Source organism: Giraffa tippelskirchi, chromosome 7, assembly GCF_054371585.1.
Source record: "Giraffa tippelskirchi isolate mGirTip1 chromosome 7, T2T-mGirTip1v1.2.pri, whole genome shotgun sequence".
In the NCBI taxonomy this organism is placed as follows: domain Eukaryota; kingdom Metazoa; phylum Chordata; class Mammalia; order Artiodactyla; family Giraffidae; genus Giraffa; species Giraffa tippelskirchi.
The window spans coordinates 101,415,367-101,439,397 of NC_137281.1; the positions used below are offsets into that span (position 1 = coordinate 101,415,367).

At 36.8% G+C, this 24,031-nt stretch overlaps 1 long non-coding RNA gene across 1 annotated transcript in view; it reads right to left on the reverse strand.

The window, feature by feature from the left end:
• LOC145514134 (uncharacterized) overlaps window positions 1-13,532 on the reverse strand; it is a 36,402-nt gene extending 22,870 nt beyond the window's left edge. Inside the window, exon 1 of the long non-coding RNA XR_014059858.1 lies at window positions 13,473-13,532. This is a non-coding gene — a long non-coding RNA (uncharacterized LOC145514134). The remainder of the gene's footprint in view (window positions 1-13,472) is intronic.
• Between the last annotated feature and the right edge of the window lie 10,499 nt (window positions 13,533-24,031).

The following is a 24,031-nucleotide window of genomic DNA, read 5'->3' on the forward strand; positions in this document are numbered from 1 at the left end:
CTGCCTTTGAGGGGCTCAGATGACTAGGAAAGGCCTAAAGGTAAACATACCATTGTATCAGTACCATATCATAGCTATACCAGAGGTCTTTAAAGATGCTGCGTAAATTCAGAATAAAAGTAAAAATTCTGAACTCATGTGAAGAGAGGTCAAGGAAGTAAGTCATTATAAAGAAGATGCCACCCAAATGACCGAAGGGGAAGTGTCATGAGAAGGCAGTGAAAGCTATTCCAGTGTGCATCGCATGTGTGAGGGCAGAGAGCAGGAAAGCATTTATTCCTCAGGGAAAGAAGGCTGCTCAGTGTGTTTAGAGAACAGGATGAGTAGAGGGGAGTTTGGGGAAGAACTGGGGGTGGGGAACAGTTACAAGGGCTGCTGTGCTGGCAGGAATGACCAGTCACTCTTTTCAATGTTGTATATATTTTCTAACATTTATTCTTTACAAAAATTTTGAGTCAAATATTGTTGCCCCTATTTTTCACAAAAGAAATCTTAGCTCAGGTAAAGTAAAACTAAACCTCCAAATATCTCGTTTACATTGGCAGAAAGTGGCAGAGACAGGATTTGGATTCAGATTTACTAGGCTTTTTTAAAGCTTTAGCCTGTGATTCATAGAAGAGTGGAAGGGAAAGGAAGATCTACTTTCTTGTTTGCAATGGGAATTTGAATTTTATGTATATGCAGTAGGAATTGAAAGAAACATTTTAAGCAAAAGGAAAGGAATAGTCCATCATATACCAAGAGGAAAGCAATTTTTTAAAGAATTTCTTTTGTTGACATTAGTAGCAATATTTTGGCTACCTGATGCGAAGAGCTGACTCATTGGAAAAGACCCTGACGCTGGGAAAGATTGAGGGCAGGAGGAGAAGGGCATGACAGAGGATGAGATGGCTGGATGGCATAATCGACTCCATGGACATGAGTGTGAGCAAACTCTGGGAGGAAGTGAAGGACAGGGAAGCCTGGCATGCTGCTGTCCATAGGGTCACAAAGAGTCGGACACAACTTAGTGACTGACAACAACAACAATGTTAGTATCATATAGTCATTAGTATTAAAGATTTGCCTCAAGTAAACAATTGGGCAGGAACAAAATATAATTAAATTGTTCTGTGGTAACTGGATATAGTCATCTATATAAAATTAAAGTAAGATACAATTTAATTTAGAAAAGTGCCCTGAAAGGACAAAAAGCTAAAGCTAGCTGATTGCACAATTTTCAGTACATTCTCAGCTCATCGACCTTTAAGAATTAAGAATGAATTAAGAACAGAGAACAGCTCAAATGCACCTACAGAAGAATCACTTTCATGATTATTTAGGGTCGATGTCAACACAAGATCCAAACAAACTCAGTCTGATACAATACCAGTTATAGCCTGGCTCTTCATACTCGATGATAAAGGAAATCAGTCCTGAATGTTCATTGGAAGGACTGATGTTGAAGCTGAAACTCCAATACTTTGGCCACCTGATGCGAAGAACTGACTCATTTGAAAAGACCCTGATTCTGGGAAAGATTGAAGGCAGGAGGAGAAGGGAACGACAGAGGATGAGATGGTTGGATGGCATCACTGACTCAATGGACATGAGTTTGAGTAAGCTCCGGAAGTTGCTGATGGACAGGAAGGCCTGGTGTGCTGCAGTCCATGGGGTCGCAAAGAGTTGGACACAACTGAGCAACTGAACTGATAAATTAAAAATCTGTATAAATTTGAAGCAAATCTGTAAAATTTGTTAGCATCAGGTGGAGGTCAGTGTACAAACTTATTTTTATCTGAAACAAAAGGCATACTGTACTGTGTTGTTTTATAGGAAATAAAGCATAAACCAAGAAGAGCTCCTATGTTAGGCCCTATGATGTCCCTGAACTACATGCACAGAAACTCAATTGATGTGCACAGCATGCTGACCTGTTATATGGCAAATGTTTGTGTTTATTTCCTTTCCTTTTTTTAGAAAAATGAGTAAAACCATTAATAAGCTGACCAGTTTGATGCATTAATCTGCTCTTGTTATCTTTTATTGCAAAGTATGTGTGTATTGTAAAGGAAATCTCAATACAGAAATTAACTTGGAAAGGGATGTTTTTAAAAAGTGAGGGAATGGTAGTTTTCCCTCTGAATTCCATATTTAAAGTGATGATTATAGGTTGAGTGAACTTATTCAAACTGATTCTTCCACTTTGAATCCTGATTCTTCTACTTACTAGCTGGATGATCTGAACAAGTTACTTATCAGTTCTGGGGCTCAATTTCCTAAACTTGAAAATGGAAATAAAATCTGCACTTCCTCTAGAATTGGTATGAATTTTAAAAGTGATAATGTGTAGGATACACTCAGTTCATGAAGGCTCCCCAATGCCCTGCCTATAGAAGGTCACGCAAAAATTGGTGTCAACATCTGGTTGCTGCCAAAAAGACAGTCTTGCTGAGAAACACATGTATTTATCCAAAAATAAAGATGGTTCTAAGTATGAATATTGGAATTTGTCTGATATTCAAATACCGTTTTATGTTGGTATTAGTTTTTCATTGTTGTTTAATTGCTAAGTCATATCCAACTCTTTTGCATTCCCATAGACTGTAGCCCATCAGGCTTTTTTGTCCATGGGATTTCCCAAGGCAAGAATACTGGAGTGGATTGCCATTTTCTTCCCCAGGGGAATCTTCCCAACCCAGGGATTGAACCCATGTCTCCTGCATTGGCAAGCAGATTCTTTACCTCTGAATCACCAGGGAAACCCAGTTATTCATTAGAAGGTTGGAATTCTGATGCTTCTGCCTTCCTTAAAGCAATCGGAGTTCACCAAAAGAAATTTGTAAAAAGATAACAGCAAGATGCTCTTGAAGAAACCCTTATCTGGAACATGACTTATGAAGATGCTTTCTTTACTCCCCAAATCTAGTTTTAGATTCTCATGAGAAGACAGCTTGGTTCTGATTGCCAATCTGCAGGATAAAGTGTGATCTCACTGTCTCCCTTATGACAGAGCTTGTTTTGAAACCAAACCAAAAAGGCTTCAAAGATGCTCAGGATAACTCTGCCAAGAACTAGGGTGAGGATCCTTTTTTTTTCTTTTTTTCTTTTTCTTTTGCAGCTGATTTTGGAATCTGTAATTTAGGGGTTGCCATGGAAATAAATCACATGTGTGAGTTCCTTTGGCAAAAGTACCAGTTTGTGAATGGTGAATATTCAAGGTGGTATTGGGCTCATGTACACTGAGAATAGTTCAGTTCTAAAGTATCCAGAAATCTTAGTCATAGGTGTAGCAAAGAGGGCACCGTTTTAGTGAATTAGAAAATAATTGCCTAATACATTTCTCTACTGCGTGGATTATGCTTGCTTAGACGTAAAGAGTAGATTCTTCCTTTTGGGTGTGTCAGGGTGCTGTACACATATTGACCAGGACAGGTTGATTTCTTTTCCACCAACAATGAATGAAATGTTAATAAGAATACTGACTTGATGTTTCAGTGTTATGTTTTAGTCAATCAACTTTGGTATCTTTAAATTAACCTTGAAAAATAACTCCAGTTGAGTTGAACTGTCAGCATAAAACTTCACTCTAAAGAAAGGTTAATACATTAAAAACTATACTCACTGTTCTGTGGTTTGCTTTATATACTCTACAAAGGAAAGCTACTTAAATTCTGATTTTAAATGTATTTTTGTTATCCTTATTCTTCTTACTCATTGCCTACTTCTTTCACTTACTAAATTAGATAGCAGAGAGTAGGTAGATGAATAGGTAAGGAAATTTCCAAGTGGTATGCATTCTGAAGACAAAATTTCAGATGTCAAGATGCTATTATGTATTAGTCAGTATTTTCATCTTGTTTTATTATACTTTGCACTCGGATTCCCTGACATGGCTAGTAAAATAGACTTTGTGACTAAGAGGTTCTAGTTACAGAAACCCAAGAAGAAATTTTCTGTTGTTTTGAGTAGCCCCCAAATAAAATTTTAGCCTACTATTGATACATATGGTTGAAATTCCCACTCCATTTCTGTTACTGTGATTCAGGTCTCAATTCACCACCTCTTTCAGGATTTACAAATCTCTATAGTTATTTTATGCTCTACTCTGACCACTTTGAATGACTATGCTTTTATTCCTTTTTGTACACCATTTCCATAAGTATAACTTTTTTCAATTCACCACCCACCACTGTATATATGGTATTTACGTATGTCTATCAATATATTATCATCTTTCAAACCTTACATATAAACAAAACTATTTCTTACTTGTTTCTATCTTGCCTTCATTACAGAAGACCTAGAGGTTTCATTTGAAGTTTATGGAATTTGACTTAAGTAGGTGTCTTAGACAAGTGCTAAAATTAAAACAGTAGAATCACTAATCTTCAAAGATAACATTCCATATTCTCCATACTAACATGCAAAAAACTTCATTCACTATATTGCCTGATGCTTGGTGTGTGTCCAAAAGGTGCCATGATGAACAATTCACAGATTTTTGTCAGATTTAGTTTGCTGAGTGCAGATACATGCAGCCAAAGAGTGACTAGGTAGAATTCCAACAGAGCATAATAGAAAAGCCATAAAATAAAAAACTGGAGAGAGGGGTAAAGGTGACAACTCAAGAGAAAATGCTTAAATGAAACCAGAGGGAAATGTTGGAAAGAGAGTAAGACACTTCACAGGGAAAAAAGAAGTAAAAGAAAAATGAACAGATTACAGACAGAATCATTCTATAACTGAACACATCTGAAGTGTCAGGCAATACATTTCTAAAAATGTATTTGGGAAAGCAGTTGTTTCTTTTTAATAGTAAGCTATTCTCAAATGCTAAGGAAGACGTGAGGTTTGCTGTCAATTCTACTCTTGGCATCCAGTCTTTCTATATGGACACAAAAGGAAACCATGAGGCTAAAAAGAGGTAGGAGACAGTTGTTATAGAAGGAGAAAAAAAGAAACGATATGGACATTATTAGAAAAAGCAGTTTAGGACAATTACTCTTCTAAATGCTTATGCATATGTGTTGTGAATTGCAGGCACCTTTAACAGGACTTCCCTGGTGGCTCAGAGGTTAAAGCGTCTGCCTCCAATGCGGGAGACCTGGGTTCGATCCCTGGGTCGGGAAGATCCCCTGGAGAAGGAAATGGCAAACCACTCCAGTATTCTTCCCTGGAGAATCCCATGGATGGAGGAGCCTGGCAGGCTACAGTCCATGGGGTCGCAAAGAGTCGGACACGACTGAGCGACTTTCCTTTCCTTTAACAGCATTGTTGCCAAACACTAATTTGAAATCAAATGCCTGCCATACTTTATGTTGCATGTTCTATTGTATATTTGAAAAACTTGTCTAATAAAACTGTGGGAGGAATTGTGGAGTGTGTTTTTCTTTATGGGAGTTGTAAAATTCATTTAGAGTGGCTTCAGTAAAGTTTCACAGTGTTTAAACTGCTAAATCATTTCTTTAAGCACAAGGTATCAAAACGTTTGAGAACCGCAATCATTATAAAACATTGAACATTTTAAGTAGGCTTTTGAACTTATCTGTTTTGGTTATAGAGATTTCCTTTAGTTCTAACACCAGTGCCAGATTTCTATTCTTGCACATTTTCATTCCATTAAAAAGAAGACAAGAAGAATTTCAGCTCTTTCCAAGAAAGTGTTTTGTAGAAAAAGATGGAAATAATGTGCCTGTTGAGATTTATTCCCTCTCAAACTGAAAATCACAGCCCAGTTGAACTTTATTTTACATTTGATGGATGGACAAAGATTTAGGACTTTTGAATGGCTCACTACCAATTAGAAAAAATTACTGTTTGGAGATGTAATAATGAGGAATAAGTTGTCAACAGAAAAAAGAAATCATTAGGAGACTCTAGTGCCCTGTTTGTTTCTGTGATTCTTATCTTTCTTTGGATATGGCACTACAAAACAACTAAAAGTCTAATAGAAATAAATATACAACCTGTATTGCATGATGTTTTTAACTAGACTGTACTCAAGGGAATTAAAATGAGGGCCAAGAGTCCTCAAGTTTTTCCATTTTTTAATATTCTTTTCTCTCCTAGATAGGGAAATACATTAATATGGAATTAGCTATCCCAAATTTTTTCTGTCCAAGTTCATTTCAAGTCTTTTAAGTGGCAAAATAAGTCGTAAATAAAACTGAGAATTTTTGATTATATGAGTTTCAGGTGTACACCATAGCGATTCAGTATTTTTATAATTATAATCCAATTAAAGTTATTATAAATAACATATATATAAAATATGTAAATAATATATATATAATTATAATGCAAACATTATAAATGGTTATAAAATATTATAAAAGTTATTTAAAGATATAGACTATATTCCCTGTATATGCTATATATGCAGTACAGCAGCATATATGCTGTACCATATATCTTCATAGCTTATTTATTTCACACACAAAAGTTTGTACCTGTTAATTCCCTACCCTTATCTTGTCCCTCCCCTATCCCTCTCCCTACTGGTAATCACTAGTTTCTTCTATAAATCTAGTTCTGTTTTGTTATATTCATTCATTTGTGTTATTTTTTAAGATTTCATATACCAGTGATGACATACAGCATTTGTCTTTCTCGGTCTTACTTATTTCACTAAGCATAATATCTTTGACTATTGTTGCAAAAGACAAAATTTCATTCTTTTTTGTGGCTGAGTAATATTCCATTGTAATATTCCAAAGCAGAGACATCACTTTGCTGACAAAGGTCCATCTAGTCAAAGCTATGGTTTTTCCAGTAGTCATGAACAGATGTGAGAGTTGGACCATAAAGAAGGCTGAGCACTGAAGAACTGATGCTTTTGAACTGTGGTGTTGGAGAAGACTCTTGAGAGTCCCTTGGACAGCAAGGAAATCAAACCAGTGAATCCTAAAGGAAATCAGTCCTGAATATTCATTGGAAGGACTGATGCTGAAGCTGAAGCTCCCATACTTTCGCCACCTGATATGAAGAGCCTACTCATTGGAAAAGACGTTGATGCTGGGAAAGATTGAGGGCAGAAGAGAAGGGGGCAGCAGAGGATGAGATGGTTGAATGGCATCACTGAATCAGTGGATGTGAGTTTGAGCAAGCTCTGGGAGATGGTGAAGGACAGAGAAGCCTGGCCTGCTGCAGTCCATGGGGTCACAAATAGTTAGACACGACTTAGCAACTGGGCAATGAACAACAATATTCCATTGTATATATACATCACAGCAACTTTGTCCATTCTTATGTTAATGTACACTTAGGTTGCTTCCATATCTTGACTATTGTAAATAATGCTGCTATAAATATTAGGTTTCACATATCTTTTCAAATTAGTGGGGTTTTTTTTTTTTTTTTGGGTATATACCCAGGAGTGGAATTGCTGAAAATATGGTAGTCCTATTTTTAGTTTTTTAAGGCACCTCCATAGTGTTTTCCAAGTGCCTGTACTGATTTACATTCCCACTAATAGCAAACAGAGGTTCACTTTTTTCCACATTCTTGCCAGCATTTGTTATTTGTGGTCTTTTAATGATAGCAGTTCAGACAGTCATGAGGTGATATCTCATTATGGTTTTGATTTGCATTTCTCTGATGATTTGTAATGTTGAGCATCTTTTCATTGGTGTATTGGCCATCTGTATGTCTTCTTTGAAAAAATGTCTTTTCAGGTCTTCTGCCCATTTTTGATAGGATTTTTTTTTTATATTGAGCTGCATAAGTTGTTTATATACATTTTGTATTTTAGCCCCTTGTCAATCATATCATTTGCAAATATTTTTTCCCATTCTATAGGTTGTCTTTTGTTTTGTCAATAGTTTACTTTGCCATGCAAAAGCTTTTAAGTTTAATTGGGCCCTATTTGCTTATTTTTGCTTTTGTTTCCTTTGTTTTAGGAGACGGAACCATGAGAATAGTGCCAAGATTTATGTCATAGAATGTTATGCCTATATTTTCTTCTGTAGATTTTTGGGTTTTGGTTCTATATTTAGATTTTTAATCCATTCTGAATTTACTTATGTATATGAGATAAGTTCTAAGTGTATTCTTTGACATGTAGCTTTCCAGTTTTTCCAGCACCATTTATTGAAGAGACTGTCTTTTCTTCATTGTATGTTCTTGCCTACTTTGTTGTAGATTAATTGACCATAAGTGCATGGGTTTATTTCTGTGCTCTCTATTTTGTTCCACTGATCTATGTGTCTGTTTTTGTACCAGTACAACGTTGTTTTGATGACTGTGGCTTTGTTGTACAGTCTGAAGTCAAGAAGAGTGATACCTCCAGTTTTGTTCTTTTTTCTCAAGATTGCTTTGGCTGAAGAGTCTTTCGTATTTCCACATAAATTTTAGGATTGTTTGACCTAGTTGTGAAAAATGTCATGGGTATTTCTATAAGGATTGCATTAGATCTGTCGATTGCTTTGTGTAATATGCACAGTTTAACAATGCTGATTTCTTCTAATCCATAAACTTGGTATATCTTTCCATCTGTTTGTGTCACCTTTGATTTCTTCATTAGTGTTTTATAGTTTTCTGAGTACAAATTTATTACCGCCTTAGTTAGATTTGTTCCTAGATATTTTATTCTTTTTGATGAGATTGTAAATGAGATTGTTTTCTTAATGTCTCTTTCTGGTAGTTTGTTGGGAGGGTTATGCCTCCATCTTTGTTCTTTTTTTCTTAAGATTGCTTTGGCAATTCAAGATCTTTTGTGGTTCCATATCAAATTTTAGGGTATTGGATTTTTCATCTCTTTTTGATTGTTCTTTATATTTTCTCTTTGCTAACAACTTCTAATGTTTCCTTCTGTTCATTCAATTTTCTCCCAAGCTCTTTGATCATCTTTAAAACCATTACTCTGTAACTCTTTTGGGTAGATTGCCTGTCTCTCGTTACTTATTTCTTCTTCTGGGATTTTATCTTGTTCCGTTGTTTGAAACATGTTTCTCTGTCATCTCATCTTGCCTAATTTGCTATTTTTATTTCTATGTATTTTCTACTTTTGTTATGTTTCCCAACCTTGTAGAAATGGCATTTTGTAAGAGATGTCCTATCCCAGGAACACACTCCCCTCTGGTCACCAAAGCTATGTGCTCTAAGGGTGCCCCCTATGTGGGCTTCATGGGTTCTTCTGTTGTGGTTGTTTGACCACTGTGGTGGTGTATTAGGTGTGGCTGGCCCCTGTTCGGTTGGTTGCCTGTGCCTGCTTTGTGTGGAGACTACTGGTAACTGCTGGCTGGTGGAGCTGTGTCTTGAGGCAACTGTCTTTGGCGTCCTGAGGAGTCCTGGGACTTGTGATAGCCTGTTGGTGGGTGGGACTGAAACCTGACATGAGTGACTGTGAGCTCTGGGGTGTCCCAAAGTTGATACTGGTCCACTGATGAGTGGAGCTAGAGCCTGGGGCTACTGGATGAGGGGTTCAAGGTGTCCCCAACCTGATGTTGGCCTGAGGGTGATCAGGCACTGGGTCCAGAGGATCTTGGGGCAGGTGCCTGATGACTGGTATGTGTAGACAAGTCCTGAGGCAAGTGCTGAACCACTTGTGGGCAGAGTCAGGTCCTGAGATCTCTGGCTGCAGGGCTTAGGGTTCTTAGAGCCCTGCCACTCTGCTGTCAGCACTTTGGTAGTTGAGGGCAAGGTCCAGAGATCCCACTGGTAGGTGTAACTGTATCCTGGGGTGGCTGAGTGAGGAGCCCAAAGTGTCTCAGAATGGATGTTGGCCTGTTGGTCTGCAGGGCTGGGGCCTAGGGGTCCTGATCTGCTTGTGGTGAACTGGGTCCTGACACAGCAAGCTGTGATGCTAAAAAAATTTTCCCCTCAAACTAAAAACAACCCCATAATGATATGTTAAAAGGAAGGAGTCAACTGAAAGAGCTCCCAGTTGTCAAACTTACAGCAATTAGAGTAACAAAATAAAGTAATAATGGATTACAGTTCAAACTATAAAAATTCATGAGTTTATACTAATATAAATAGGATAGCAAAACAAATGGAGAACAGTCAAGTCTCCCATGCAAAAGAATTCCACATAATTTATGTATTGTTCCCTGAAGGGTGTGGAACATAAGTTCCCATTCTTTAAATATGAGCTATGGAAAGTGATTTCCTTTCAGAGAATACAGTATGGGAAGGGGTGGAAAGATTAACTTCATTCTGGAGAACTCTGACAACTATTAACTCTGCAAAGTGATCAATGTTGGAATCAACAATAATGTCATGTTAATTGTATGTACTTTTGATATTATTTCGTGACAATGGCACTTTACCTCTGTTTTTTCTTCAAAAAATTCATAACTCTAGTTAATAATTGAAAAATATCAGACAAATCCAATTTGAGGGATGGTTATAAAATACCTGACCAGCACTCCTCAAAACTGTCAAGATTATAAAAAATAAGGAAAATCTGAAAACTTTCACAGCCAAGAGCAACCTAAGGAGACATGACAGTTAGATGTAATGTGGATATCCTGAGTGGGATCCTAACTTTTCTGGAGGCTACCTGAGGGACTGATTTTTTGCTGCACCCATCATAGAGTGCTGATGGGACCCAGCATACTGTAGGTAACTGGGTGCCACTAAGAACAAAGACAGTGGCTTGAACTAGTATGAAATTTTGAGAGTTTTTCAGGACTACTTAAGAATTAACTTAACCAAGGAGGGGAAAGACTTGTACACTGAAAACTAAAAAACACTGATGAAAGAAATTAAAGAAGACACAAATAAATAGAAGACATCCACATTCATAAATTACAGACAATATTGTTTAAATGTCCTCACTACACATAGTGATCTATAGATTCAATGAAATCCATATCAAAATCCCAATGGAGTTTTTAAAAATAGAAATACAAAAAATCTTTAAATTTATATGAATCCACAAAGGACCCTGAATAGCCAAAACAATCTTGAGAAGGAAGAATCAGCCATCACAGTTCCTGATTTCAAGATATATTGTAAAGTTATAGTAATCAAAACAGCATGGTATTGGCATTAAGACAAACATATAGAACAATACAACAGAATAGTGAGTCAGAAATTAACTCATGAATATTGTCAACTGATCTTTGACAAGGGTGTCAAGAATACACAGTGGAGAAATAATAATGTCTTCAGCAGACAGTGCTAGAAAAATTAGATTGCTACAAACAAAACAATGAAATTAGTCCCTTGTCATATGCAAAAATCAACTCAAAATGGATTAAAGACTTAAACGTAAGATTTGAAACTATAAATCTCCTATAACAAAACATAAGGCAGATGCTCCATGACATTGGTCTTGACACTGAATTTTTCGATTTGGCATCAACTGCAAAGGAACAAAAGCAAAAATAAACAAATGGGACTGCAACAAATTAAGAAGTCTTTGCATAGCAAAGGAAGCCAACAAAATGAAAAGACAAGCTACTGAGTGGGAGAAAATATTTGCAAATTATATATCTGATAATAAGTTAATGTCCATGTATATAAAGAACTCATACAACTCAACAGCAAAAATACAAATATTCTAATTAAAACATAGACTGAGGAACTGTATAGACATTTTCCAAAGACGATATTCAAAAGGCTGAAAGGTATAAGAAGAGGTACTCAATGTCACTAACTTTTCAGTTCAGTTTAGTCACTCAGTTGTGTCCAACTCTTTGCGACCCCATGGACTGCAGCATGCCAGGCTTCCTTGTCCATCACCAACTCCTGAAGCTTGTTCAAACTCATGTCCATCGAGTTGGTGATGCCATCCAACCATGTCATCCTTTCTTGTCCCCTTCTCCTCCTGCCTTAAATCTTTCTCAGCATCAGGGTCTTTCCAGTGAGTCAGTTCTTCGCATCAGGTGGCCAAAGTATTGCAGTTTCAGCTTCAGCATCAGTCCTTCCAATGAATATTCTAGATTGATTTCCTTTAGGATGGACTGGTTTGATCTCCTTGCAGTCCAAGGGACTCTCAAGAGTCTCCTCCAACACCACAGTTCAAAAGCATCAATTCTTCGGCGCTCACTAACCGTTAGGGAAATACACAAAACCGTTAGGCAAATACCTCAAAACCACAATGAAATACTACCTTACTCCTGTTAGAATGACTGGGATAAAAAAGACAAGATATAACAAGTGTTGGCAGGGACATTGGAAAAGGAAACCTCTATGCACTGCTTGTACAAATATAAATTGGTGCAGCCACTATGGAAAATAATATGGAAGTTCCTCAAAAAATTAAAAGTAGAGCTACCATATGATCTAGCAATTTCACTGCTGGGTATTTATCTGAAGGAAACAGAACCACTATCTTAAAGAGCTATTTGCACCTCCGTGTTCATTGTAGTCTTATCTACAATAGCCAAGACATGAAAACAACTTTAGTAACAACTGACAGACGAATGAATAAGGAAAATGTGGTATATATATAAATAGCATATTATTCAACCATTAAAAATAAGGGTATCCTGCTATTTGTAATGACAGTGATAGACCTTGAGGGCATTATGCTTAGTGAAATAAGTTAGAGGAAGACACATTTTGTATGATTTCATTTATATGTGGCGTCTAAAAAACCACACAAATTGATGGTTGATGATGAAGAAAATCTGAGGATAGGGAAAATGGATGAAGGTGGTCAAAAGTTATAAATTTCCAATTATGAGATAAATGAATTCTGGGGATGTAATATATAGCATTGTGACTAGAGTTAATGCTGTATTGTATATTTAAAAGTTGCTAAGAGAGTAGATCTTAAAAGTTCTCATCACATGAAAAAAATGTGTAGGTGATATATGTTAAATAAATTTATTGTAGTGATCATTTGGAGACATATATACACATAATAATTGCAATCATTATGCTGTATACCCTTAAACTATTGAATAATAGTGTTATATGTCACTATATCTCAAAATTGAAAAAAAGAATTACATACTTTGAAGATTTTTATATTGACTTCCACATGGTTAGTGAATCAATAAAGTTTTATCTAGGTTTGACCAATGCAATTATTTCTTTTCTCTCAGCTATGAATTTTTCTTATTGTGGACTACAATTTCTGTTAATCCTTTTCTGAGTATACATTGAACTTCTTGGAAAAGATTATTCCTTTTTGGGGTAATAATAGAAAATGTATAATGTGTTTCCCATGAGACCAGTATTGTTTGAAGTGTTTTACAGGTGTTAACTTGCTAGATGCCTACAACAACCCTACTGAAGGGCTTCTATTATTAATATTCCCATTTAACAAATGAGAGAAGTTAGTCTCATACCATATAGGGATCAGAGCAGGGACTATGAATTTAATTACTAAATATTAGGCTCTTCTATAAAAATGTGGCTTTAGGGTATTGGAGTCCCTAAATTGCTAAATTACTACATTTTCTGTTTGTATATGAAAGTTCTCAATCCACAGGTTTTAAATAACAATTATGTCCAGAGGAAAGCTTTGTTTCTTTCAAAATGCTCTAAAGAATGGTACCTGTCTACTTCATGTAGTGTTGTGAGGAATGGCTTACATCTGCTTGGCACTCTGCAGTTTAGGTTTCAGTGTTCTTCAACATTCTGCCTTTGAGTGTTCTGCCTAGTTGAGTGTTCTCTCAGTTGCCATGACTGGAAGGAATTCTGATCTGTTTCTTACAATTGGAGGGATATTTTATTGAATGAGATTCAAGAGGAAAACTGATTCCCAGGCTACCCCCAACCCAGGCCAATTAACATTAGTGCTCCTTAGTTGTGTCCTTGATATAGTTTTGAACTTAAAAAACTTTTGACTTACCTAATGAAAAGTATATGAATACAGATTTCTAAGATATCAACTGCTAATAAGAACCATCAAATACTTAATAATGATTTTCTTTGCTTGATCAGAGATCTCCACAGGAAGGAGATTGGCAATTCAGTAGGTGAACTTTTCCCACTGAGCCAGACCTAAAGCAAAACCCCAGGAATTCAATCTGCCCCAGGAACAGGTATCTTTCCACTGAGAAATGGGACAAAGAAGGTGTTTATTGATGGTATTAAAAATATATTTATTTTGAAGTGCTCTAGTGTGCTGGTTAAAATCCAGTTTGGATAGTTATATTCTTTTCATAGAAATTCCACCTACAATTATAACTGCCAACTCCAATTTTACCAGCAGTTTGAATTCTAAATAGCCTTTCTTTGACACACGTTGTTCTTTAGTTCCACTTCGCAATTTCTAGCCAACTCCCTTCCCCTCCCAACCCCACACCCCCACCCCCACCGTAACTGACTGACTGGGATAAAGTAGCACAGCTAAATATTTTTGGGTATAATGAAGTGATTTGAAATGAATGGCATTATATTAAAGTGATGTAGTACTTATTAAAATACAATCTGATTATGTAGACTTTCATAGGTTTTTGGAATTCCTCTGATGATGACTACTTTTGGCTTTTTCACTTGTGATACCCTATAAACCTAGAACTTGATGTATTATATTCTTTTTTTTATATACAAGTTTCAGGTGTATAGGATTGCAGTCAACATCTGTATATACTAAAGAGTGGTCATCACCATAAGTCTGGTTACCATCCATCACCATACAGTTGACCTTCACCCATTTCCACCACTCCTCCCCTTTCGCTCTGGTAACCACTAATCTGTTTTCTGTATCTATTAGTTTTTGTTTTATTTTTTATTGTTTTTATTTTTAGATTCCACATATGAGTAAAATCATGTGGTATTGGTTTTCCTCTGACAGATTTATTTCACTTATTTTCACTCAAGATCCATCTATGTTGTTGCAGATGACAGAATTTCATTCTTTTTTATGGCTCAGTAGTATTCCATTATTCAATGGAAGGACTGGTGCTGAAGCTGAAGCTCCAATACTTTGGTCACCTGATGCAAAGAGCTGACTCATTGGAAAAGATCCTGATGCTGGGAAAGATTGAGGGCAAGAGGAGAAGGGGGCAACAAAGGATGAGATGATTGGATGGCATCATTGACTCAATGGACATGAGTTTAAGCAAACTCTGAGAGGTAGTGAAGGACAGGGAAGCCTGGCATGCTGCAGTCCATGGGGTCTCAGAGTTGGATATGACTGAGCAACTGAACAACAAAAGTCTTCCATTATAGATATAGATGTGGTATATACACACACACACACACACACATCACATCTTGATCCATTCATCCACTGTGAGACATTTCAATTGTTTCCATATCTTGGCTACTGTAAAGAATGCTTTAGTGAAAATATATTTTCTCATCTATGTTTTCTTGTCCTTTGGATAAATACCTAGAAAACTAGCTGGGTCATATGGTAGTTCTGGTCTTAATTTTTTAAGGAATCTCCATACACTTTTCCCGGAGAAGGCACTGGCACCCCACTCCAGTACTCTCATCTGGAAAATCCCACGGATGGAGGAGCCTGGTAGGCTGCAGTTTATGGGGTAGAGAAGAGTCAGACACGACTGAGCAACTTCACTTTCCCTTTTCCCTTTCATGCATTGGAGAAGGAAATGGCAACCCACTCCAGTGTTCTTGCCTGGAGAATCCCAGGGACGGGGGAGCCTGGTGGGCTACCGTCTATGGGGTCACACAGAGTCGGACACGACTGAAGCGACTTAGCAGCAGCAGCAGCAGCATACCCTTTTCCATAGTTATTGTGTACTCTATCCTTTAGCTTTAAAAAAATATATGTGTGAGTGTGTTACCTGCCTGATGAAAACATTCATGCTGTTGGTTTTCATTTCATGAAGTATGACATGTTAGTCACTCAATTGTGTCCAACTCTTTGTGATCCCATGGACTGGAGCCCACCAGGCTCTTCTGTCCTTGGAATTCTCCAGGCAAGAATACTGGTGTGGGTAGCCATTCCCTTCTCCAGGAGATCTTCTCAACCCAGGGATCAAACCTGGGTCCCCTGCATTGTAAGCAAATTTGTTACCATCTGAGCCACAAGGGAAGCCCCATAGTATGACATACAGGAAAGATAAAGTAGTTCATATGGAAAACACAGAGTACTTCACTAACACATATCAAACTCCTTCCTTCAACTAAGAAATATATGAAAGTTAATTTGTTTTTCTTCTTAAGACCTTATAATTTTAAAATTGAGTGAACCAAAAATAAAAAGAATTTTCCTTAGAACTAGTCTTCAGAATAGTTAAGTTATATCTTAAGGTGAAAGCAGTTTTGAGAACTAATTTCTTTATTAACTATGGATATCCTTTATTCTTCCATCCTTTCACATCACTGTTCTTATCCCCCAAACTCAGAGAAGCACGATTAGTTTCTTATTCTTTACTCCTGTCAGTCCCTTTTGTGTGTGTTTCATGTCTTTCCATTCCTTGAACCCTCTTTTAAAAATTGAGTGTACATAATGAATTTTGAATTTCAGCTTTTAATTAATGCCTATGTAATGCATAATAATCACTATTCAGATAAACTAAACTAAATCTCTTTGAAACACTGAGAACTTTGAAAAGTAAAAGACATTATGTGCACTAATTGTAAGACAGACATATTAAAATGTTAGATATAATGATTGTTACTTTTATTTTCACTAGCTAAAAGTTGACATCAAAGCTCAAGGCCTCACAGCATGCGTTGAGTAAAGCCTGATTTATATATCTGCTCTTCTCATTCCCTAGCCTGAGTTTCAGTCATCTAAGGCCAATTGTTATGATGTATCAGTGCAGTCAGCAATGGCAACAGTACATGAACCTCCTCTGTCAACACATAAGTCAATCCTATTGCCAATCTCCAGTTCCAGCTTGTATTATTCTTATTGTATCAACAAAGTAAAATTAAATCCCTGCCAGTACCCTTTTTCATATAGTTAGGGAGGAGAACAAGCACACACCATGAAAAAACTTGTTACTCATCTAGGTGATGTAATTCAGAGGGTATTATTAGATTTTCCTACCTCAAGGTAAAGACAACAGGCAAGAACACAGAGAATATGAAGCTTAAATAAACCAAAATCCATATTTGAAAAATAGAGGGGTTCTAACTAAAGTTTTCTTAGATCAGCAAATGGAACTCTCACATACCTGTCTGATAAGATGTGCCCTCAAGTTTCTGAGAAGGCTATTTAATACTTATGAACTGAAAAGTATTTCCTCCTTGATTCAACTTTATTAAGGCTCCATTGAGCCTTCTTTTTGACTGGGTCCTGCCCTCGGCTGCCTGAGCCCAGTTTTTAGCAAAGAATCTTGTTGAATCCAGTTTCACTAGGGATCCTGCTTATCCAGTTTAATGAGAATTCTGCCACACTTGATAACCCTCCACCTCTGATATTTAATCAAGTTTCTCTTAGTAATTTTCTGTCCAAAGATTCCCTCACCCTTCCCTTTGGCTGTATATCCCCAGCTGTCCCATTGTATTCAGAGTTGAGTTCACTGTTTCTCTCCTATTAAAATAATCTCTCTCCCTCATTTCAATAATCTTGAATAAAGTCTTCCTTGCCCATTTAATTGCAGTAGTTGTAACTTTTCTTTGACAGAATCAAAAGGGTGTATTTGATCCAAATACCTTCCATCATAGCCTACCATGATATGAAGCATTCACACTTACAGTTTTTGAATGGCAGACTTAAAAAATGCAAATATATAATGTAGGAGGGGCATGTGTTAACATTCATATGCCTTTGGGATCCATAACAGATAACTTTTAATAAGGAAAAAGGAATCTAGAAAACAGTTACAGGATGCAAAGTTTATCTGATGAGAGTAGGTGTCTATCTAGGACCACAGTGGGGGATCTCAGGCAGTTTGGCTTTGGGGTGGAGGATAGTTCACATGTGAGGCAAAGGTGCCAAAAGGAAAGCAAAGAGGAAGGCAATAAAATGGAAAGTGTTTGGGTATACTGAAGAGATGACAAAACTATAATTAGATTCTGCTGTACCTCAGGTGTATATGCTCTCACTGCAAAATAAGCCCTAGCAAACACCTTGGATAGCATTGGAAAGAATAATGTCATAAAGAGAGAATTCTCCTAATAGCTTACTGAGTTTTATAAATGAAAGAGAACTTCACTTTTTAAATTCTGATCTAGGAATCTTAGCTGAAAATTTTGCTTATCTCTCTTAGGTGTGGGAGCAAGGTGGAACCAAACTCTATTGTCAAATACCAAAAATCTTAACAAAAAATAGACAAATAAACAAATATTTATTTTTTATAATTTGTAAAATATTTAAACATGCCCCATCTTTGAATACTGTTCGTATAAGTAGAATATGCTATTTAGATTGATTTTCAAGGATCAGTGAGTTATTTGCTCTGAGCCACACATATTCATTTCTCATCACTTTTAAGGCCAAGAGCAAGCACTGACAACAATTAACTGGTTTTCTAGGACAACCTTTAACATAGAAGAAAAGCAAAGTTAACAGACTTGTGAAAGCTTTGAATCCAAGACCTTGACCAAGTTTTGATCTATTATAAGACAAAAGCATTGAGAAAGACAAAATCACTATCATCATATAGACCATGTATTTGAACACATTTTACAGAACTTACACTACTCTCTAAGGATCATAGTATTATTTCTCCAGATTCACACTTATGAACACAGAAAATGCCAGTTGTCAAAGCTTTGGAAGTAACCATTTCTTTTCTTACCTAGGGAAAGATTATTCTTGTTCTAATAAGAGCCTGATGATTTTATTTATTTTACTACAGTAGATGGTTGCTGGAAGAGATAGCACTCTATGATAGAGCTGTGTTGCATGGTGAATTTTTTTCAACATATTTACAATGACATATTACTATGATACCTGGTTTGAAAATAAATGATTTCCATAGGTCATTTTGTCTATTTAAATGTGAATTATTGTTGTTATTCTTGTTCAGTCACTGAGTCATGTCCGACTCTTGGCAACCCCATGAACTGCAACATGCCACGCTTCTCTGTCCATCACTATCTCCCTGAATTTCCTCAAACTCATATCCATTGAGTCAGTAATGCCATCCAACGATCTTATCCTCTGCTGCCCCCTTCTCCTCTTGCCCTCAATTCTTCCAAGCAACAGGGTCTTTTCCAATGAGTCACCTCTTCGCATCAGGTGGCCAAAGTATTGGAACTTTAGCTTCAGCATCAGTACATCCAATGAATATTCAGGGTTGATTTCCTTTAGGATTGACTGGTTTGATTTCCTTGCTGTCCACAGGACTCTCGAGTCTTCACCAGCACCACAGTATGAAAGCGTCAATTCTTTGGTGTTCAGCCTTCTTGATGGTCCAACTCTCACATCCATACATGACTACTGGATGTGTAGTCCAGTAGTCATGTATGTAGTCTACGTATAGATGACTACAGAGACCTTTGTCAGCAAAGTGATGTCTCTACTTTTTAAAGCACTCTCTAGGTTTGACACAGCTATTCTCTGAAGCATAGCTTGGAGAATTTTGAGCAAAATCTTGCTGGCATATGAAATGAGTGTAATTGTACAGTAATTTGAACATTCTTTGGCATTGCCTTTCTTTGGCATTGGAATGAAAACAGACCTTTTCCAGTCTTGTGGTCAAGCTGAGTTTTCCAAATATGCTGGCATAATGAGTGCAGCACTTTAGCGGCAGCATCTTTTAAGATTTGAAATAGATCAGCTGGAATTCCATCACCTCCACTAGCTTTGTTAGTAGTAATGCTTCCTAAGGCCCACTTGACTTCACACTCCAGGATGTCTGACTCTAGTTGAGTGACCATATCACTGTGGTTAACTGGGTCATTAGGAGCTTTTTTTGTACAGTTCTTCTGTGTATTCTTGCCATCTTTTCTTAATCTCTTCTGCTTCTGTTAGGTCCTTACCGTTTTTGTCCTTTATTGTGCCTGTCTTTGCATGAAATGTTCCCTTGGTAACTCCAGTTTTCTTGAAGAGACCTCTAGTCTTTCCCACTCTGTTGTTTTCCTCTATTTCTTTGCATTGGTCACTTAAGAAGGCTTTCTTATCTCTCCTTACTATTCTTTGGAACTCTGCATTCAGTTGGATATATCTTTCCCCTTCTCCCTTGCCTTTTGCTTCTCTTCTTCTCTCAGCTATTTTTAAGGCGTCCTCAGACAACCACTTTGCCTTCTTGCATTTTTTTTTCTTGGGGATGATTTTGATCATCACCTCCTATACAATGTTACAAACTTCTGTCAATAGTTCTTCAGGAACTCTGTCTACCAGATGTAGTCCCTTGAATCTATTGATCACCTCCACTGTATAATGGTAAGGGATTTGATTTAGGTTATACCTTAGTGGCTTAATGGTTTTCCCTACTTTCTTCAATTTAAGCCTGGATTTTGTAATAAGGAGCTGATGATCTGAGGCACAGTCAACTCCAGGTCTTGTTTTTGCTGACTGTATAGAGCTTCTCCATCTTTGGCTGCAGAGAATATAATCAGTCTGATTTCAGTACTGATCATCTGGTGATGACCATGTGTAGAGTCGTCTCTTGTGTTGTTGGAAGATGGTGTTTGCTAGAAGACTGTCTCTTTGTTGTTGGAAGACCAAATGTGGATAGTAGTAACTTACTCTGAATAGTAGGGGTAGAAAATTGACAGAAGAGTGTTAAATCCTTTTATTCAAGTGAATAAAAATAATAATGAGAAAAGATGAACATTATTCCCTAATTCTAGCAGTATATATGCTTTGGTGAAAACAAAACTAATCTTTATGCTAAATTTATATTAGATTTTACAAGTATCTGTATCAGAATCAAAAGCTGCTTTCATGGCTCCTCCTATTAAATTCAAGGGGTATTGTCCAAGTGCATCAAACTGGTCAGATGTTGCCACTTCCAACAAAGGATCTGATGAGAATCAAGCCATTTGAATGTAATTAAAACAGAACAGTAAACACCAAAGCTCTTCTACTTTCACAGAAGAAAGCTACTTTTAGTGAATGTAAAGTGAGCATAAAGGACAGTTGTGTGGAGTAGGTAAGTATGAATAGAGTCAGGAAGTCACCACTTACATGCCAGTCCACCAAGCCCTTCAGAGGTCACCCCATCAAACATCACTCAGGAAGTCTTTTCAACTCTGTAGGCATGTATTTCATTATAGACTCTGAGACTGACACCGAAAAAGGCTGAAAAAGCTGAGTGCCTTTGAGTGAACACAATATGTGAGACTTTCCACTTTACAACAGGAATGTTTTAGCCCATATGTAATATAGTTAACAACTGTCATACACTCACTAATGCAGCCTGATTTTCTCATAGATAAGTTCTCCTTCGTTGCTCCCCAAAATTCAATAGCCTAACTCAAACAGGAGATTTCTCAGAGGATTGCCTTCTTGCTCAAGTTGCCAGACCCATGAAACTGCTTTCACAGATTTTCAAGAAGCCTATTGATCTACTTGGATTCATCTGCTGGAACATGCACTTCTAATTTCTCTGCCTTCTTTCCTCCGGTATGTCTTTGCTTCATTTCCCCTGGGGTTTCCATTTCCCAAAAAGTTTGCTATAAAAATGACCTGTAATACATTCATTTCAGCACTTTTACATCTGTCCACTAAAATCCATTCTTCATAGCTCAAAAAAATCAGGACTTAATTGTCATAAGGAGCCAAACACTCTAAAGAAATACTTTTTGAATGATATGAGACTTATAGTACACCAAATTCCAGCTACAGAAAAGACACAGATTAACTATCTCAAATATTTAGATACACATATGTGTACACACATACATATATGCGTATATGCATCACACATATTTATTATGTATGTGTTCATAAAAATAAAAAACTAGAAGGCAGTAAATAAGCCCCACATGCATATAACCACACATGCATTCTACTTGTAGTGCTTAATTAAAAAGCATTTTCTTGCTCCTCAACTACTGTTTATAGTCCTCAGATGAAAAACTGAAATTTAACCTGTCAAACTTCCCAGAAAAGGGAAACCCTTGTGCATTGTTGGTGGGAATGTAAATTAGTATAAGCACTGTGGAAAATAGTACTGAGATTCCTCAAAAAATTAAAAATAGAACTACCGTATGATTCAGCAGTTCCACTGCTGGGTTTTTATCCAAAGGAAATGAAATCACTATCTTGAAGAGATGTCTGTACCCTGATGTTCATTGCAGCCTTATTTATAATAGCCAAAACATGAAAATAACCGAAATGTCCATTATATAAATGAAATATTATTCCACTATAAAAGGGAATAAAATACTGTTATTTGTGAAAACATAGGAACACCTTGAGAGCATTATGCTAAATGAAATAAGCCAGATTAAAAAGACAAATACTGTATGTTCTCATTTATATGGGTACTCAAAAAATACCCAAACTCCTAGAAAGAGAGAATGGATTGGTGGTTGCCAGAGGTGGGGTTTGTGCGGTGGGTGGGAGAAATGTGTGAAGGTGGTCAAAAGATATACACTTCCAGTTATAAGTTCTAAGGATGTGATGTTCAGCATAGTGACTATAGGTAACAACACTGTATTGTATATTTGAAAATTACTGAGAAAGTAGATCTTAAAAGTTCTCACTGCAATAGAAATTATGAAAAAAGATCACTTTTTCTGGGGTCAGTGATTGTTGGGTTGTTGACAGTACAACAGTACAAACTTTTAGTCAGCGCTTGGTTGGGGAACTGAGACACTAACAAAATACACACTATCACTGACAAAAACAAAAGGAAACAAAAACAAAACAAAACTTTTCTACATCTAAAGTACCATTCTTTTTTTTTTTTTTTTATAAATTTATTTATTTTAGTTGGGGGCTAATTACTTTACAATATTGTAATAGTTTTTGCCATACATTGACATGAATCAGCCATGGGTTTACATGTGTTCCCCTTCCTGGACCCCCCACCCACCTCCCTCCCCATCCCATCCCTCTGGGTCATCCCATTGCCCCAGCCCTGAGCCCTTGTCTCATGCATGGAACATGGAATGGTGTTCTGTTTCACATATGGTAATATACATGTTTCAATGCTATCCTCCCAGAACATCCCACCCTCACCTTCTCCCTCAGAGTCCATAAAATTGTTCTATGCATCTGTGTCTCTTATTCTGTCTCGCAATTCCATATATATGCATTAGTATACTGTATTGTATACACATGGAAGTTTTAAGTAAAGTACCATTCTTTACTTAAAACTTCCATGATCTTTTAAAAACGACATTGTATTCTGTGACTGTTTGTTCCATATGATACTTACATATGCATGTAATAAAACTTCATTCCACTTGATCCTTTTATAAATCACATTTGCCCAATTGCTATTCATGACATGGCCCTCAAATCCTTTGCCCTCTTGGCTTCCATTGCTCCTGCTTTGCCAATCCCCATGCCTGAGTGAGCCTCATTTTCTGTTTCTGTTCCCAGAGCTTCTGACTGTTGCTGGATCCACTATAATTTCATGCTGTATGTTCACTGGTGCTGAGAGACCCTTTGTTTCATCTCTTGTTGATTTTTATTTTATTTCTGGAAGTGGCAGTTCCAACTGATTTGAATTATGCTTTAGCTCATAACTCTAACTTTTAGTAGTTGATTTGTTTTATAGTTACTGAGAAGTGTGAATTCTTTTAATTTTCTAATTTTATTCTCACTTTATTTTTCTTATTAGTGTTAATGTTCCACCTGGCCTTTTTATTCCCTAATTACTCAACAATATTCTTTACTCAATCCTGGTTCTTTTCAACTGTCTGTAGCATTCTACACTGTTATGTCATAAAGATTATTGGTTATATTGGATACAAAAGGAGATACTCCTTTCTTCTGTTTTTTCTTGCATATTTCTCTTTCTTTGGCTTCCACCACACTTTACATAATCTGCTTTTTATCACCAACAATTGTTTTTATATCCTCATAGCAGAGTCTTCTTCCTTCCAAACTACAGTATTTGAAGGAATCACCTTTACTTATCCCACCCGCCCGCACATAGTTGATGTTCAACAGAGGTATTTTAAAAATTAATTTATTTTTAATTGAAGGATAATTGCCTTACAATATTGTGTTGGTTTCTACCATATATCAACATGAATCAACCATAGGTACACATATGTCCCATCCCCATGAACCTCCCTCCTACCTTCCACCCCTCTAGGTTGTCACAGAATACTGGTTTGAACTCCTTGAGTCATATAGCAAATTTCCACTGGATAT